Source organism: Pinus tabuliformis, chromosome 2_1 (assembly GCF_031772625.1).
Source record: "Pinus tabuliformis cultivar Carrire ecotype Pingquan chromosome 2_1, CPIR1, whole genome shotgun sequence".
Classification (NCBI taxonomy): domain Eukaryota; kingdom Viridiplantae; phylum Streptophyta; class Pinopsida; order Pinales; family Pinaceae; genus Pinus; species Pinus tabuliformis.
This window is the reverse complement of record NC_142299.1, coordinates 8248380-8266908: the sequence shown is the minus strand read 5'-3', so window position 1 is coordinate 8266908 and position 18529 is coordinate 8248380.

The following is an 18529-nucleotide window of genomic DNA, read 5'->3' as shown; positions in this document are numbered from 1 at the left end:
ATGATATTCTTAGTAGTCAAAGGTCCCCTGCTATCAAATCTAGTCTTGGTTTTCATGAGTCTATTGAAGGAGAATCTGGTTCACAAAGTAAGACAAGAATCTCTAATGCAAAATCTGAAAGGCTCTACAAGGAGATGAAAGGACAACCCCATCATCAATCAAGGAAAGAGACTCCTCAAAGAAAATATTTTTCTCCTCCCATGAATAATGTTGAATGCCATGTATGTCATAATCTTGGACATGTTGCAGCCATATGTAGAAGAAGAAGGTTTCAAGACCATCATGCAGAAAGATCATCACATTCAAGGTACTTTAATGGATATTGCTTTTCTTGCAATATGTTTGGCCACAAAGCTGCTGATTGCTATAGGAGGAATATGAAACATGTAAGATGCTATGCATGTAACAAGCTTGGACATAGAGCAAAGGATTGCAGGAACAAAGCTCATGATAAGAAGAAATCATCAACATGCCTGAAGATATGGAAGAAGAAGGAAGTTCAGTCAGAAAGATGTGGCACAGCACAGGGTACTCAACACAGCACAGACCTAACAGACTCAGGGGGAGCTGAAGGTATAGAACTTCAGTGTTCTAATTCTCATACGCAAGTTTCATGAAGGAAAGCCGCGTATATACGCGAGTTTCACACTGCAAAGTCGCGTATATGTCAGTTTGTGAAAAAGCAGTGGGGACAGACTCAGAAAAGGGGTCTGATATGATCCAGTCCTGTATATGCTCTATTGGTTAACAGTTACAGTCTGCTGAGGATGTCTGAAAATGTCTTGATACTTATGGCACAGGCTCAGGGGGAGCATATACTTCAAATAATGCATTGTTGGCATTATGGTTAGAGGTTGTTGATAAAGTCTATGAAGCTAAATGATATATCTTGATGTTTGATCAAAGGAATGGTATTGCAGGCTAATGCTTATGGTACATATCATGATGCTGCTGGTGGCTCTCATAAGTCTTTGTCTAGATTTTTTTTATCACTATGTCATGTATTTCTTTTGTGATATCTCTCTTATGATGTCAAGGTCATGTAACGGCCTATGTTGGTTTCCCCACTATGCCTGGGATGAATGATGTAATTTTCATGTATTATCATGAGTAAACTCTTAATGTATCTCCACATGGTTAGGTGGATGAGTCAATATTGGTATATCCCCACTAGGTTGGGTGATGAATGTTTGTATTGAGTCTTTTGGTGATAGGAAGGTCTTCTATGATGTATAAGTCTTTGTTCTTCTTGAAGAACATCTTTTGCAGATCTTGCCTACAGTCAAGGGGAGCATGAACAGCACAATTCAGCAAGAGCAGGATGGATAGATTGGTACACTTTGGCATACACAAAGGGGGAGCACATTTGGAGATTTCAGCAGGTACTCAGGGGGAGTATGGACAGCAGAAGGTATACCAAAGAAGAGAATATCTTGGTCCACCCTTTGCCCTTGATGTCAAAGGGGGAGAGTGACTTGGTGTGGTGGTTGCCATCAAGCCCAAAGGGGGAGATTGTTGGCATTATGATTCAAGTGTTGTCCTTGATGGAAACTCACTCAGAGGTTGGTACAGGTGCTCAGAGGTTGGTACAGGTGATGGCAACTTAATCAGAGGACAAATCTTAGTACAGCATGCCAAGGAAGTTCATACACGTAGGTTCGTTAAGCCCAAGTCGCGTGTACACGCAGGTTGGCTTCAGTAAAAGAGCGTGTATGTGGAAAGTGTATCTTTAGTCCGTGGTGGTTATTCCTTGGAAGTTGTGCCTATGGTTTTGGACCATGGTGTCTCGACGGACGTGTTGATCCCTAGTTTCGAGGTTGATGGTATTGTGTTGCTATGGTTTTGGCCTGTGGTATTGTGAAGGGCCTAAGGCTATATAAGGAGAAGATCATTAGGCAAAGATGTATGGAATGTGTGTGAGTTGTGAAGACCTGAGGTAGTGTGAGATCCAAGTGCTGGTTATGGGTTGGTGATCTGAACCAAGGTTTCACTCATGTGGAGGATGATGAATGATGGAACGAGATCTCAAGGCTTGGAATGATTATCTTCTTATGGTTTGACTGTGGATAGACTAGATCTATTGACGCATGTTTATTGTTATGATCTGGGTATGTTTTGATGTCTGATATAGCTGCGGAGTTTTAAGTTTGAATTTATAGATCTGTACGCGGGTTGTCTTTGGTAAAAGAGCGTATACACGCAGGTTGGCTTCATCCAAGTAGCGTGTACATTGTAAAGCTTGATATTTGAAGTTGCAGATGGGTCTGATGGTTATTGCAGAGTTCTGTTTCTGCTCTGTGTTCTGGTGACTGTGTTGTTGACAGTGTTTTAGTATTTCAGTGTTTCAGTGATCAATGATGCAGGTTGTACTACAATGATGATTGTCTTATGGATCCAGTATGAAAATTGATGAAACGTGGTCCCGGGAAGATCGTAGGCCGGCACCTACGTACTGGTAAACATATCAGCCAGTACAAGAGCCAAGGGGGTTGTAGCTCCCTTCCAGGAGCAGCTGGAAAACGAGTGAAGGTTGTAGCCTTCTGTAGGGTTGGCACCTACGTACTAGTAAATGGATCGGCTAGTGCAAGAGCTATGAGGGTTGTAGCCCTCTGCAGGTTGCAGCCTGCGTGCTGGTAAAGGACTGCACCAGTACATTGTAAAAGAAGTTTCTTATTAAAGAAGAAAGAGACGAATTGCAGCAGGTGGTTTTCACCCACATTGGGTTTCCACCTTATATCATGGTGTTCATGTGTGTGGCTCTTGTTTGATGTTCTGTTCTGTTATACTACACCTGTTTACTGTTAATATGCTTAATAATGTTCTGATGCATCTACTGAAGATTAAGATAACTGAATTATAAGATCTCTGGATATACGCTAGTTGCTTTAGACACAGTAGCGTGTACACGCGGGTTCACTTAACTGAAGTCGCGTATATGTTTCTGAGCATGAAATTGAAAAGTTTTATTGATCTGATAATACTGATTCACCCCCCCTCTCAGTATTATTTCCAGCACCATCTACCGTTTTGTTATCATCCTTCTTCTTTTCATTCTCGAGCATGGTGAGATGGTGTTGCTGCAATTGCTTAGCCATCTCATCGATTGTTTTCCTCATGCAATTTTCTTCGAGATGAAAACATTTGGAATAGTAGTTGCACAGTGTTATTTCCTTCTTCTTCTTAACCTTAGGCAAAGAAGAGCTCTCTGAAGATTGTATGGGTCTCTCCTTCTTCGATCCATTAAATTTACCCTTCCCTTTTTGCTTGTCTCTTCCACTGCTCTTTGGAGCATCAGTAGCCGCAAGTGCTTGGTTCTTTGAATGCTTGATGGCACCCATTTGCAATAACTTAGCTTTCTCTTGATTCAATGCTGCAATGAGTTCCTTCAATGGAGGCATTTTCCATTTTTCCGGAGTCAATTTAGATGCTTGAAAAGACGATACAAATATGGAATATTTAGGGTCTAATTTCGAGAGAATCGAAAGGATGAGTTGATCTTCCTCTTTCTTGACTCCACATGCATCAAGTTCAATGAGGAGGGATTTAAACTTGGTGAATTATTCTTTCAGGTTGCTGAAATGAATTGGACTAAGGGATATGAGTTGATTCTCCAGTTGATGCACTCTCATTTCATCCTCCTTGCCAAATAGTCCTTCCAATGTGGTCCAGACCGCATCGAGAGTAATGGCTCCGCTAACATGAAAGAGGAGTTTCTCTGGAAATTGATAGGCATATCAGCCCAATTGTTTCATCCAATTCATTGAAATACTTGATCTTCTGCGCTGCAGAAGTCGGTTCAGTCTCAGTTCCCATTGTTCCCCTGTAAAGCCCTTTTCTTTGGAGGAGCAGAGTAATCTTTGTCTTCCATTCAAAGTAATTGAAAGGATTTAGAATGAGTTTAGTGGGCTGAGAGAGATAATCCATTTCTTCTTGCTGCACCTCTTGATGATCTATACCTCCAAATAAAACCATGTACAATCCACTAGATTTGAACTAGCTCCGATACCATGTAGAATTCCTGCAGAAACTCCGATACATCTAGAATTCTAGTTAAATTAAACACAAGTGATTTGTTGATATTCAAGAGAGGACAGAAAGAATTTGCTCCATAAAATAAATGTATTAAATTAATGAACAATATTAATACATGAGCAACCAAACCTCTAATCCCAAAGGGAGGTGGTTATATAGAAATTGTTGAATCTAGAAAACTAGGAAAAAACTAGTAAAAAACTAGAAAAGGCTAAGAAAAGCTAAAGGGAGGCCTAAAATAGCAACAATGACTCAAGAAAACCTATTCCAACTATCATCCATGAGGAAATCATGAGGAGGGGCACATTTCCCAAGGAAGGAAACTTTAAAACATGCTAAAATGGTCTGGGGGACCAAATCCCTTGATTTAAGTGGGAATCTTCATGTGGGGCACCAATCCTCAAATAATTCAAGTGGATGAGGTGTGGTTAGGTGTGAACATGCACTTAGATGTATAAATGGTTTAGGAAAGTGGTTGGACCAATATTTACATAATATTAAGCCTTTAAAGGCAAAAAACAAGGGAAAGTTGGTCCACCAAGCTAGTTTACCAAAAACCAAGTGTGAACATGATTTTTAGTGCATGTGGCTAAGTCAAGGATACTTAGGCTAAAAAATAAATGTAGATGTTAGGATTATATTTCGACAATATGCAGGGTCATAAATGAACTCATGGGAACTTGTTGATAAAGATCAATAATTTTTTATTTATATTTATCAATTATTCTTGTGTCATCTTACATCAAGTTGAGAATAGAAATTTATCTCCTTATGTTGAACTCATTTCATAACTCATCTTAGGTATGTGAATAGGGTTGTCTTGATAGTTTTCTAGTAGAATAAATTTATTCACATTTGTACTAAAAAGCATCCGTAGATCTACAAATTGCTTTGGGATTCGCAAGTGAATATTCATCCTAATGTCAAACACATTTCTTACCCTCTAATTAGGACAAATTTAGCTCTTGATTAAGAACAAGGTTATGCTATGCTTAGTCAAAATAGATTTCCTCTTATTTTCATAAAACTAGTTGCATTTGTTTCTTTTATTTTTCAAGACTCCTTGAGAAGGAGCAAGCCTCATAGTGGCGTGACTGAGCCCTTATTTCTGTCAAATCATTAAGGATCATCTAACCTAATGGCTCCGCTAACATGAAAGAGGAGTTTCTCTGGAAATTGATAGGCATATCAGCCCAATTGTTTCATCCAATTCATTGAAATACTTGATCTTCTGCGCTACAGAAGTCGGTTCAGTCTCAGTTCCCATTGTTCCCCTGTAAAGCCCTTTTCTTTGGAGGAGCAGAGTAATCTTTGTCTTCCATTCAAAGTAATTGAAAGGATTTAGAATGAGTTTATTGGGCTGAGAGAGATAATCCATTTCTTCTTGCTGCACCTCTTGATGATCTATACCTCCAAATAAAACCATGTACAATCCACTAGATTTGAACTAGCTCCGATACCATGTAGAATTCCTGCAGAAACTCCGATACATCTAGAATTCTAGTTAAATTAAACACAAGTGATTTGTTGATATTCAAGAGAGGACAGAAAGAATTTGCTCCATAAAATAAATGTATTAAATTAATGAACAATATTAATACATGAGCAACCAAACCTCTAATCCCAAAGGGAGGTGGTGATATAGAAATTGTTGAATCTAGAAAACTAGGAAAAAACTAGTAAAAAACTAGAAAAGGCTAAGAAAAGCTAAAGGGAGGCCTAAAATAGCAACAATGACACAAGAAAACCTATTCCAACTATCATCCATGAGGAAATCATGAGGAGGGGCACATTTCCCAAGGAAGGAAACTTTAAAACATGCTAAAATGGTCTGGGGGACCAAATCCCTTAATTTAAGTGGGAATCTTCATGTGGGGCACCAATCCTCAAATAATTCAAGTGGATGAGGTGTGGTTAGGTGTGAACATGCACTTAGATGTATAAATGGTTTAGGAAAGTGGTTGGACCAATATTTACATAATATTAAGCTTTTAAAGGCAAAAAACAAGGGAAAGTTGGTCCACCAAGCTAGTTTACCAAAAACCAAGTGTGAACATGATTTTTAGTGCATGTGGCTAAGTCAAGGATACTTAGGCTAAAAAATAAATGTAGATGTTAGGATTATATTTCGACAATATGCAGGGTCATAAATGAACTCATGGGAACTTGTTGATAAAGATCAATAATTTTTTATTTATATTTATCAATTATTCTTGTGTCATCTTACATCAAGTTGAGAATAGAAATTTATCTCCTTATGTTGAACTCATTTCATAACTCATCTTAGGTATGTGAATAGGGTTGTCTTGATAGTTTTCTAGTAGAATAAATTTATTCACATTTGTACTAAAAAGCATCCGTAGATCTACAAATTGCTTTGGGATTCGCAAGTGAATATTCATCCTAATGTCAAACACATTTCTTACCCTCTAATTAGGACAAATTTAGCTCTTGATTAAGAACAAGGTTATGCTATGCTTAGTCAAAATAGATTTCCTCTTATTTTCATAAAACTAGTTGCATTTGTTTCTTTTATTTTTCAAGACTCCTTGAGAAGGAGCAAGCCTCATAGTGGCGTGACTGAGCCCTTATTTCTGTCAAATCATTAAGGATCATCTAACCTAAATGATATCATATAAATGATTCCTTTCTACCTTTCATCTTGTTAATCGTAATAACCATCACTCATAAACACACAGAAGGTTGTCTTTGTGCATATTGTACATACTAACTTAGACTAGGTTACCTTCGGATAGTTCTAAGACATGGGTAACTATAAACCCATTTGAACTAGTTAGGATTGCCATTGCAATGGAAGAGAGCTTAATTGAGAATCTGGCCAGGAAATTTCTCACATGTTGAGCCAAAAAATTTCCATGCATCAACAATTCCTTATTGATGTGGGTTGGAACAAATTCTCTGGAAGCCTTGGAACATATTGGGTTGAGTTACTAGTATTAGAGCCTAGGTAGGGAGAAATTCTTTGGAGCCCTTGGTGGGTTTAGTTACTAGTCCCTCGAGCTGGGTTAGAAAAATGATCTATAGCCCTAGAAGGTTTTGGGTTGAATTACTAGTTCTTGGAGCCCTCAACAACTTGGGTAGAGACCAATCTAGTTGGTGTTAGTGAAGTCTCATTGTGGAGGTGGAACCACTATTGTTGAGGGTTGAGTTGGTTTGGTGTCTGGAAGCCCTGGTTTGGTTCTTTTTTGGTTTAATCCATGAGATGCTACATTCATGTTTGCAATAGGGTTTGGGGATGATTGGATTAAATAGATATTTGGTTCAGCCCAATCTAAGGTCAGGTGGTATGTGAAAGTCCCTAATATGGTTTATATTTTCACATATTAATAAGGGTTATTCTTTATTGCGATGCATGTATATTTGTAGTGATTATGTTGGTGATATTATGTCTGAATTTCCATGGTCTATATGATGGTTATTTTCTATTTATATGTTGATTATATGATTAGTATTACCTATGGATCATGTCATGAATTGTTGAACTATTGATTATTTGATGAAGGTATGGACTATTGAGTGTTGTTGTAACTATGTGGAGAGGTCGTAGAGACTTCTTGGTTATTCTTAGGTGAATATTAGACTAATATGACCATATATAAATTCATGACATGTAGCTTACATGTTTTCCACAGGATTAATGAAATGTCTAGTGTGTTCTAGGAAGTCCAGGTAAAGTTCTTGATTTAGGTTTGAATGGTTGTCTTTTTAGTGATGTCAATAATGATTCTAGAAAGTTTCAGGTAGTTTTGGGTAGTGGTTTGGAGGCTTTCCTGGAATTTTTGCTTAGATCTCGGGACCACACCCTCTAAATTGGGCAAGCTGGGTCACAATCACATAGATGCAGTGTCGTGCATGCGGTTGGAGACCTATAACCATGCCTAGGCCTTGGCATGCAGGTAGTTTGGGTTCTAGGTCAATGAAAAGGATACCCAAATTAGGGTTTGGCCACATGGGGTGGTTCTTTGGCCCCTAAGAGTCTTGTAGCCATGAGGGATGTTATACTTTGTCAGTTTGTGGTCATTTTTTTGACCTCACCTCCTTAACTAAAGTTGGGAGGTCAGGTCATGTCATAGCAACTCTTCATCTCATGTTTACCATGGCAGGCTGATCAAATTGGGTAAATATGAGAGGGTGTTGTTACAGGGTGGTATAAAAAGTGGATTTTTGTTCTCTTTGGGTGAAAGATGATACCACAGGGTGGTATCAGGGCTTCCGGGTTCAAATACTTAGATTGGATTGGTGGGAAGTGATTGTTATGTATGCATGTTAGTTGTCGATGTGTTTGTCATACATTCATGTTGGTTATTTTTCGTGATGGTCATTGTTGTAGTTTTTTCATCATGTAGAGGTTAATGATGTTGATGTTCAGATGATTGATATGTTGATTTCATATATATATATATATATATATATATATATATATATATATATATATATATATATATATATATATATATATATATATATCCGTTTGTGTGTGTGTGTGTGTGTGTGTGTGTGTGCGTTTTGTGCTAACCCAGATTGATTGTGTAGATGAGATAGCCTCCCCTGAACTTCAATAAGGTATGTTGATTATGTTTATATTTGCTTTATCTTACGTGGCATGTGTGCAGGAAGTAGAAGATCAGAGATGACAAGAAAAATGGTGAATTATAGTTCACGCGACTCTCCTTATAGATCAAACAAGAAACACAAAGGTCAGTACTCCCCTGACATAGTAGATAACTTGAGAAGTTTAAATTCAAAGATCAGAAGTTGCAAAATAGATAACAGCAGAATCATTCAGTCATAGGAAAGACTTGTCAAAGCATAGGAAAAACAAGCAGAGGTCAATGCAGTCATCCTTTATAGATTTTCATATTTGCAGATAGTAGCAACCAAAAATTAGTTATGGGCAGAAGGAAATTACTAATGGAGCATATGGCAGTAGGTCTCATATAGATCATAGGTTGGACAACAATGGCATGGTTAGAGGTGGAAGATGGATGGATAAACCTGATAGGAGAGGTAGTGATTATGGGTTCTATTTTAGTTCTTTATCTGAGAGATATAATGGTCATCATCATTATCATATTTACAAGAAGAGTGATAATTAGTACTTTCTCTATGAGTTTAAGAAATCCAAGCCTCCTACCTTTAATGGAGAGCTGAAGAAATCAAAGTATCAATAAGCATGGTTTCTTGGAATGAAGAAGTTCTTTGAGTCGCATGATCATACAAATAATATGAAAGTATAGATAGTTAATTTCAATCTCAAGGGAAAATGAAACATTTGATGGGAAGATGTGAAGCATCTCAGAGGCATCAAAAGAGAGGAGTTGAGTTGGAATGAATTCAAGAGACTCTTCAGAATTAAATATTTGTCAAAAAGATTCTTTGACGGTAAAGCTAAGGAGTTCTACAAGTTGAATATGGAATCTATGATAGATGAAGAGTACATGGCTAAGTGCTTGGAGCTATGGAGGTATGTAACATATCTTAATGATGATAAAATGAATGTTCAAAGATTCGTTAGTGGATTTCCATTAGCATTTAAAGATTGGATAAAATATGATGAACCTTAGACATTGGAGGAAGTAATTGTGAAGTTGAAACATTGTTATGGGCAGTATAAGAATAAGTCAAAGCCTAAGTAGGGTTGGAAGGTAATGACAAGACTAAAGGAAAATAGAATAAGAAGTGAGGAATACCTTAGGATTCATGTAACAAGGAAAATGTGACAATGTATAGGAAATTCAATGCAGCTGATAGAGGATAGGGATTTCAGTTTGAAGAGCAAAGCAAGGGTGATGGCAGGAAGCATTTGCAGTGTTGGACTTGTGGCAAGGATCATAGAAGAAGAAATTATCCAAAACATTAGAGTGGAAGACCTCAGATTTATAGTTCTCATGAGGAATCCATAGTTGGGGATGTTAGACAGAGTATTCCTCAAATTTATGCAACATTGGATAATAGAAAGGGTGATCATCATGCATCTATTATCAAGATGGAAGGTAAGCTTTGTGATTAAGTTGTTTTTATTTTGATTGACCCTAGATCTATTTATAGTTATCTAAACCCTTACCTAGTGGATAAGTGTTGCTTGAATAAGGAAGTGCATGAAGAGTCTTGGTTGGTGTATTTTCCTACAGGTACTAAGAAACAAGTTCAGCATTGGGTGAGATATTATGCATTTGAGCTGAATGGTATATCTACATCAGCACATTGTTGGGTGTGTGTTATATTCTTTCCATGACTACCATAGCATGGGAGGATCACAGGGCGGGTGATATTTCCACTTGTATGTTTCACTGAGCATAGAAGGGGGGTGGTTGTCCCCCCTGTTCGGGGTTCAGGGCAGTGCCCCATGAAATTCTTATTTTGGACCCTTTATTACGTTGGCGAACCTACCTATGGCTTTGTGCATGGATTTTGCATGTGATTTTTGGCATGATGGTTTTTTGTCCACGGTATTTTGTAGATCCAGTCAAGGGAACTACGATTATGTTCTAATCGAGGGTTAATGGATTGGGGTTTATGGATGCTTCGCCATGTATATATATGTATTGAAACATTGAAAGGAATATAATGAAAAAGCAATCTAGTTATCCCAATTTTAGGATCCAAGGGAAAATATTTGTGTATATATGTTTTTATGTTTTATGCTATAGCCATTGTTTATATTCTAATTTTTAGAATTTTTATGCAGGTAATTTATGTACGGGGTTAAAACCCAGATTTCATATCAGAGTTTTTTTGGCTTCAAGGGGACGTCTTTTCTTCTGAGGGGTTTTTTGTGGGCCTATGGTAGACCTTGTTCAGTGGGAGATCTGCGGGATCGATTCTTGTGGTGAAAGACGGTGGAAAATAGTGGAAAGATAGAGATCATGAAATTTAATGGTTAGAGTTTTGATTTGTGGAAACTGAAGATGGGGGATTTGTAGGTGGATAAATATTAGTGGATCACAGTAGATCTAGGCACTAAAACAACAACAATGTCAGATGAAGACTGGGTGCAGTTAGATCGGAAGGGAAAGAGCACAATACGATTGTGTGCCTCGGATTCAACATTGTTGAATGTATCAAGGGAAGCTTTGGCGAAGGCTTTGTGGGACAAGTTAGGGAATTTGTGCCAATCTAATTCTCTGGTGAATAAATTGTTCCTACGGAAAAAGTTGTATAAAATGAGGATGAAAGATGGAGACTCAGTGATAGAGCATCTAAACGCATTTAATATTGCGGTAAGCCAATTATTATCTGTTGATATTAAAATTTTAGATGAAGATAAGTGCATGAGTTTGTTGTGTTCTCTATCAAAGTCGTTGGATAGTCTGGTTGTTGTAATAGGTAGCAATGCAACTGCCTTGCAGTTTGATCAAATAGTCTCATCCTTGCTGTCGGAGGAGATGAAATAGAAAATATGGAGAGATAGAATCATGATGCCTTGTCTATACGAGGACGGTCCTAGAACATAAACAAAAATAAATCCTCAAGTAGGTGATCTTCATCTGAAATGGAGCAGATTAGTAATGTTGTGCTAATTATCCATTCAGAATAAAACTCAAGATGCTTATCATTTGCTTATCAAGTGCTTAAGGATTCACCATTTTTTCTTAATTAACTGATTCCCATCAGAGTTTCTTATGTAAATGTTATAAACAATTTAAAATAAAATATATGTTGAACAACATAAAAATTATAGCAAAAAACCTCAAAATTCAACACACAACACAGAGATTTGATGAGTTCATGTTAGGATATTCCGACACATAGGAAATAGTTAAGTTCAACTTGGTCTAGTATAGAGTTAGGTATAGAGTTAGGTAAAGTGTGTTTCTTTACCGTTGTACATTTTGTAACTTACAATCCGACGGTCACGATATGTAGTGATCCGACGGTTCATTCTCTCCTCGGTATTACCGACACTTGATCTGTGGCTTGACACCCGATTGGTCCATGAGTTCTATTTAAAGCACATGGAGGGTCATTGTTCGGGTAATCCGTGCATGAGAGAAGCTTATGTAAATTTTCATTCTTTGATTAATAAATTGCCTGTAGTACCCACGTTGGGACAGGCCATGGACTGTTTCCCTCTTTGAGGGTTTTAACCACGTCAAAAATACTGGTGTATTGATCTGTGATCTGGTTGTGAGCGGTGTCCTTTTGGTATTCTTTCTGAGGAACTTACCCTGTAAATTCCTACATGGTATCAGAGCTATTTGAGGGACGCGTCCGTTGGTGATCCAAATCTGAAGCCGGTAGAACTACATGCGGTTGTCATTTACTAGATCTGTTGTTTCTGACTGCTTTCGGGCCGAGAGGACTGCTCTGTTGCGTTCGGACCATCTATTCCAGTGAGGAACCCCTTTCGTTTCACGCGAAAAGGTTTCCGGTAGCCCTAGCTGCGTCATTTTTCAGATCGGGAGGTATACAGTGTTTTTTGCAGTTTACTGTTATTTTCTCTCTGCTTATTTCGGTTTCGGTTTATTTACCCTTTTTTTTAACCGGATCTATACCTTTCATTTCTACGTATTCTCTTTGCCCTGCGACTTTGTGCGATCTGGGCAAATCAGAAACAGAAAGGAAGGATTTTTCTAATGCGTATGCTCTTTTCCCTGCACCTTAGTGTGATCTCGGAAAATCAGAAACATTGAGAAAAATATTTATTTTTTCGGCTAAAGCTAACTTTGAGATTTTTTTTTAAAATTTCTAGTTTTTTGGCTAAAGCTAACTTCGAGCCGCAAGGTTCTTTTTTCTTTGCATATTCGTGTTGGGTTTTGTGTTTTGTGTTTTGTAGGGAAAAAGAGCTTTCTCAAGGCAAGCACGCAAACCAAGGCCCCCCCCCCTCTCTCTCTCTCTCTCTCTCTCAAATTTTTTGTATAGATCAATTGGTTCAAAGCTATTTTAAGAGAGTAGAGGTCTTGGGTTCAAGTCTCCATTTTGTGGGGGCGGATTTTTTTATTCCCGCACATTCGCGCACTTTGCCAGCAACGTCAACAATTTTTTTTCAAAAAGCCATAACTTCTTCATCCGGAAGCCTTTTTCAGAGCCGTTTTTTTTAAAACCACCTATTTTTTCGAGATCTATCCATTGGAACACTTACTTTCAACATATTAAGCTTCATTTTTTTTTAAAAAAAATGGAAAGTCCATGCCAAGTCATTCTTGACAGCACTAACTACTTCCAATGGGTAGCCTACATGGAAGATTTACTTAGAAGTAAAGGTCTCTTCAAAATAGCCATAGACCAAGAGAAGAAACCCAAAGATGAAGACAAGGATGCAAAATGGGAAAATAGACAAGATCAAGCACGTGGTTTGATAGGGATGTCTATTTCTCCTGATCTTAGATTCCACATTGCAGAACTTGAGACTCCTCATGAAGCATTAGAAAAACTCGCTAAAGTTTTTGGGATTAAAAATGAAATTAGAGCCCATCAACTTGAAAATGAGTTGCTTACTTTGGATCCTAATAATTTTTCTTGCATTGAAGATTTCTTGTCCAAATTCAAGACCCTTAGATATCTCTTGGAAGGTGTTAAAGTTAAGAAAGAAGATGGTAACCTTATTTATTCCATCCTTACTAAGTTGGGACCAGCCTACTCTGTATTTGTTTCCACTTTCCATTCTACAAGGGAAGCTTTCATTTGTCAAGGAAAAGACTACAAGGCCCCTTCCTTTGACTCCTTTTGTGATTCCTTAATAAGAGAACAAGAAAAACTCTTACACCTTGGTCTTCTTAATCTTGGAAACTCTTCCACGAAAGCGTTAGCCGCCCAGCAGCAACCAAATTCAAAGAATCCTAAGAAGTCATATCCTCAAAAGAATGGTCCTAAACCAACTCAGCCTCAAAATGAAAGATCATTTCAGCAAAATGATAAGACCAATAAAAACAAATGGAAGAAGACTGATAGACATTGTAACTTTTGTAATCGAGATGGCCACTTAGAATCTAAATGCTTTAAGAAGATGGAAGCCTTGGAAGCCGCAATGAAGAAACATAACATCCATGTGGAGCCTACTTCAACTTCAACTTCCGGAATGGCACTTTCTGCATGTCATTGTCAATCATCTCAGTCTGGTTATGCATTAAATGTATCTTCTTCTTCTTCTCATTCTCATGAGTGGCTCATTGATTCTGGAGCCTCTTATCACATGGCCAAAAACCAAGCCATGTTTTCTTCTTTAAATGATTGTAACACCAAAAATATATATGTTGGTGATGATAGATCTCTTAATGTTGTAGGGACTGGAACTGTTCATCTAGACAATGGTCAGTTTAATGATGTATTATGTGTTCCAACCTTATCCTGCAACCTTCTATCTGTCTATCAGATAACTCATTCAGGTGAAGGTAAAATTGTTGAATTTTCACCTCATGATGTTGTAATCAAGGATCTAAAAGATCCTAAACAGATTCTAGCTACTGGTCTTGCTGATGATTCCACAAGGTTGTATAAGTTTCACAACTTTGGGTCATCAAATCTTCCCTCAGTATTTGTTGCTCATAATGATGAAGTGAGCAAACTTTGGCATGAGCGATTTGGTCACTTAAACTATCGCTCCCTTCAGCATCTATGTAAAGAAAATATGGTGACAGGTCTTCCTATGGTATCTTGCAGAGATGGTGTTTGTTCCGGATGTGTACTCGGAAAACATCATCGGGACAGTTTTGACAAACGTGCCTCTTGGCACGCCTCAGCCCCTTTACAGCTTGTGCACAGTGATTTATGTGGTCCTCTTCCTGTTGCTTCATTCTCTGGCTGCAAGTACTTCTTAACTTTCATTGATGATTTCTCCAGACGCACTTGGGTATACTTCTTAAAACTCAAGAGCGAAGTATTTAACACATTTTTGGCCTTCAAAGCCTTTGTTGAAAAAAAATCTGGACATCAAATTCTTAAGCTAAGAACTGATAATGGTGGAGAATATGTTAAAAACACATTCATCAACTTTTGCACCGAAAATGGAATTCAAATGCAACATACTGTTCCATACACTCCACAACAAAATGGTGTAGCTGAAAGGAAAAATCGCACCTTAAAGGAAATGGCTAATTGTATGCTGCAATCTAAAGGACTCAGTCTTAGTTTTTGGGCCGAAGCAATTAATTGTGCAAATTATATAATCAATCGCACTCCTACTAAGGTTCTAGAGAATATCACTCCAGAAGAAGCTTGGAGTTCCATTAAACCAGATGTAAGTCACTTTCGTGTGTTTGGAAGTGAAGCATGGGCCCATATTCCAGATGAAAAGCATAAAGCTTTAGAACCTAAGAGTGAGAAATGTACTTTTGTTGGATATTCTGAAGATGTAAAAGGTTATAGACTTATTCCATTTAAGTCCAAAAATGTTATCATTAGAAGAGATGTAAAATTTGATGAAAATAAATCGGCCTGCGAGCCTAGTCCGGCGGATGTGCCACCTCTTCCTATCTCTTCTACTTTTGAAAACATTTCTTCTTCAGATGATGAAAGCGAGGATGATAATCCTCCCCCACCTTCTCAGGATCCTCAACTTCCAAGATGGGTCCGTGCTACTCGGGATGCAGCAGGTGATCTTGCCGGTGATCCTACAGATCAGCGACGTACACGTTCTCAGTTTGAAAGAGCCTCTTCTTTACTGGCTCAAGCTCCAGTAAATCATGATCCTGACACTTTTGCAGAAGCTTCAGGCCATCCACATTGGGAAGCAGCTATGAATGAAGAATATCATTCATTGATGACAAATGATACATGGGATCTTGTTCCTCTACCAAAGGGACGCAAACTTGTTAGATGTAAATGGGTTTACAGAACCAAGTATGGACCAGATGGGAAAGTTGATAAACATAAAGCTCGTCTCGTTGCTAAGGGCTTTTCACAGGTTGAAGGCATTGACTACACTGAAACCTTCTCCCCTGTTGCCAAAATGAACTCTATCCGCCTTGTTCTTTCCCTTGCTGCCTCTTTAAAATGGGAAGTCCATCAGATGGATGTTAAATCTGCCTTCTTGCATGGGGACTTGCAGGAAGAAATCTATATGGAACAACCCATTGGCTTCATACAAACAGACTCCAGCCTCGTTTGTCGACTTAAGAAATCCCTTTATGGCCTCAAGCAAGCTCCTCGGGCTTGGTATGCCAAAATGGATAGCTTTCTTTTAGAATCTGGCTTTTCTAGGTGTCATTCTGACAATACTGTCTACACCAAGAAAGTGGGCAACTCTCTTATCATCCTTGTTCTTTATGTTGATGATCTTATTCTTACTGGTAGTGATCCCAACCTTATAAACCATGTGAAGTCCAGCCTTAAAAAGAAATTTGAAATGACAGACTTAGGACACTTACACTATTTTCTCGGTCTTCAAGTCTTGCAATCCAAGGAGGGTATTTTCCTTTCCCAGTCCAAGTATGCTTGTGATATTCTTCGTCATTTTCACATGGAAGACTGTAAGCCAGCCCCTTCTCCCTTTCAGTCTGGAGTCAAACTTTCAGTCTCTTGTACTTCTCCTGAAGTTGATGCTACCTTATACCGTCAACTTGTAGGAAAACTCTTGTATTTAACCCATACTCGTCCTGATCTTTCCTTTGTTGTTGGCCTTGTTGCTCGTTTTATGCAAAACCCCCGTGAAAGTCATTGGAAAGCAGCTAAAAGAATACTTCGTTATGTTCGAGGTACAGTACAGTTTGGGATTCATTACAGTGCCAAAGCAGCTCCTCTGTTAGTTGGTTTCACTGATTCTGATTGGGCTGGTGACCCTGATGATCGGAAGTCTACTGCCGGTTATGTCTTCACTCTTGGTTCAGGACCTATTACATGGGCTTGTAAGAAACAGGCTGCCATTTCTCTTTCGTCAGCAGAAGCAAAGTATCGTGGTGCCGTGGAAGCTAGTAAGGAAGCCTTGTGGCTTCGTCAGATCCTATCAGAGTTTGGCTTTGAGCAGCAGCATCCAACCACACTTTGGTGTGATAATCAAAGTGCCATTCAGCTATGCAAAGATCCAGTCCAGCATCAGCGCAGCAAACACATTGAAATACACATGCACTTCATCAGAAAGCTCATTCATGACCATGTTCTTGAAGTGCAATATTGTTCAACAGATGATCAGGTTGCAGACATCTTCACAAAGGCTCTCACAGAGGCGAAGTTCACTAAACTTCGATATATGCTTGGAGTTCAGGAAGTTGTCACTAAGGGGGGATAGGCTCTAGTGCCTCCTTCCTTCTCCTATTGTGTCATATTTGTAAATCCTTCAATCCTATCCCAAGTTGTTCTTAAGGGGGGATGTTAGGATATTCCGACACATAGGAAATAGTTAAGTTCAACTTGGTCTAGTATAGAGTTAGGTATAGAGTTAGGTAAAGTGTGTTTCTTTACCGTTGTACATTTTGTAACTTACAATCCGACGGTCACGATATGTAGTGATCCGACGGTTCATTCTCTCATCGGTATTACCGACACTTGATCTGTGGCTTGACACCCGATTGGTCCATGAGTTCTATTTAAAGCGCATGGAGGGTCATTGTTCGGGTAATCCGTGCATGAGAGAAGCTTATGTAAATTTTCATTCTTTGATTAATAAATTGCCTGTAGTACCCACGTTGGGACAGGCCGTGGACTGTTTCCCTCTTTGAGGGTTTTAACCACGTCAAAAATACTGGTGTATTGATCTGTGATCTGGTTGTGAGCGGTGTCCTTTTGGTATTCTTTCTAAGGAACTTACCCTGTAAATTCCTACAGTTCACCCCTCTTGGGCTACGTCTCCTTGGTCTATCTTCCAATGCTTGGGCCTCTCTATTATTCACAAAATTACAAAAAAAGTGTGTTTACAATTCTCAAATGCCTCTGAAACATGTCTCGATGAGTTTAGAATACTCAAAAAATGGCTATCTAGCCTCTTTTTGCATCCTATTTGGTGAAAAACTGAAGAAGTTATGGCTTTTCCTAGTTGTCCCACTATTCGTTCCACAATCTTCTCTGCATCCGACATGATCCTATAAATTAACCCCAAAAACTGCTAACTTGGTGAAAATTTCACCGTGCGGCAGGCCATAATATGTCGATCGAATCACAAATCGCAATTGGCAAGGACCTGAAGCTTATGGTCTATGAACACAGCAGTGATGTGCAACTACGATGTGCACGGACCCGACAGGAGTATTAACCAGAGCCTATAACATTATCACATCCAGGATATCACAATCGGTGGAAAATCAATGGTCTTGGATATGCAGGACTATGCAGTATTGTGATTTTTTATTGCAATATCGCATCGCAATCCTGATCTTGTCGGGGGCCGATTTTGTTGTACTTCACTCCCTTAACTAATGTGCGATTGTGATTTATCGCATCACAACCCTTCTCTGCTCAAGGTGTTATAGCTCTGATACCACTTGTTATAGATCTAATACCACTTGTTATAGCTCTGATACCACTTGTTATAGCTCTGATACCACTTGTTATAGATCTGATACCAAAAATATAAATATACACAAATATAACAAGACAGAAATATATA